This window comes from Geospiza fortis, unplaced genomic scaffold (genome assembly GCF_000277835.1).
Source record: "Geospiza fortis unplaced genomic scaffold, GeoFor_1.0 scaffold27, whole genome shotgun sequence".
Taxonomy (NCBI): Eukaryota; Metazoa; Chordata; class Aves; order Passeriformes; family Thraupidae; genus Geospiza; species Geospiza fortis.
The window spans coordinates 2,578,523-2,580,245 of NW_005054329.1; positions in this window are offsets into that span (position 1 = coordinate 2,578,523).

Below are 1,723 nucleotides of genomic sequence, written 5' to 3' on the forward strand. Positions count from 1 at the left end.
TGAACACCCACCCCAATTTCCACATGCTTAAGGAACCACTGGCTGCTCTGGGCATCCCCATTTCTTTTCCATCATGTCCTTTGTTGTATCAAAAACTCCTCTCTCCCCTCCAAATAAACACATGGGTTTATGCAGAATACTTTGGGTTGGGGAGGACAAAAGTTAATTAAACCATCTGGCAATGCATTTATGTCTTGGAAAGCACAAACTTCACTGACCAAAATATTGGTATATACTTAATAGCTCTGTTTTTCACAGAAAAGTTGTTTCTGAAATACAGCTGAGCACAAAAGCCAACTCAAATACCCACTTCCAAATATCTAATGTGGACTTTACTCCTTGCAGTGTCTTATTAAAAAAATCCTAATACTTTACCATATTTTTGTTACAGCCAGCACCAGTAATTAGCTAATAAAAATATCAAGTGTAAAGTCCTACTTTAAGGCAGAACTTGCCATTCCTCTAACAGGATCTTTGATGGTGCATGACAGAGGTTCAAAATGAGGGATCAGCTTCCTCAGAAGCAAAGTTAATATTAACAGACTGCACACAGTAGTAAAAGCAAGCAAGATTTGAAGAACTGAGTCCAAACAAAATGAATGTGTCCATGTCAGGTAATTTAAACAGAAGATAACTCAGTGCTACTGACCCTCCCTTGTGCCTTACCCAGGATTAACAGAAATGCTGATTTTAAGGAATTTAGAAATAACTACACAAGTTAAGAGCAATCCACCTCTGCTTTGTATAGTTTGGAAATTCTCATATTTCAGCTGGTTTATTAATTGATAAAGCAGAGCAGCCAGCTAAACATGAGTCACCAGGAGTAATAATTGCAGAAGGTGTTTCTAGGTGTACCAAAACAACATTGCCAAAGAGGAAAAAAAGACTAAAGCCCTCTAGACAAGGCCATAAAATTAAGTTCATCTGATGAGCTCTATAGCTTCATCTAAAAAGAAATAATTCCTTTGGGGGCAATTAATTTAAACCTATCTAAATAAATTACTCTTAAACAGAATAACTATGCCCATAAAGCAGGTTACAGAGGACTAATATTAACTCTCATCCTCAAACATGAATCAAACAACAAATAACATATTCACATACACAGATTCCTAGTAAAAACAAAGTGACCAAAAAACCAAAAAACAACCCACTGCAATCTCAAACACAGGAACAGCTGGAAAAATGAGATTTGCAGCTTTAAAATCAGCAAGTGCTTTTGCAGTTTTATCTCATGTAGACAGCTGCACATCTGCACACATGTGGGGGACAGATTGAACACATTCTGCATCATTCGCTCTCCTGACAGATTCTGACCGGGCTTTTCCTCAACAGCAACCAGAGCTACAAATGTCATCCCGTTAAAATGTAGCAACAGGACAACTTTAAACAGGCACAGGGCAAGTTTAATGAGCTCTCAGGGGAAAAAAATCCTTCTCTGTGAGGGTGGGGATGCCCAGAGTAGCTGTGGCTGCCCCTGGATCCCTGGAAGTGTCCCTGGACAGGGCTTGGAGCACCCTGGGCCAGTGGAAGGTGTCCCTGCCATGGCAGGGGGTGGAATTGGATGATTTTTAAGGTCCCTTCCAACCCAAACCAGCCCGTGACTCCATCAAAACAGCTCTTTGGGACTCAAAAGCCCATAAGCAGCACAAAGCGTTCCCGTTTATTCTGACAGGAGCCTGGCTGCCGGTTCTCCAGCCCAGCGGTGCCGAGGCTCTCCGGG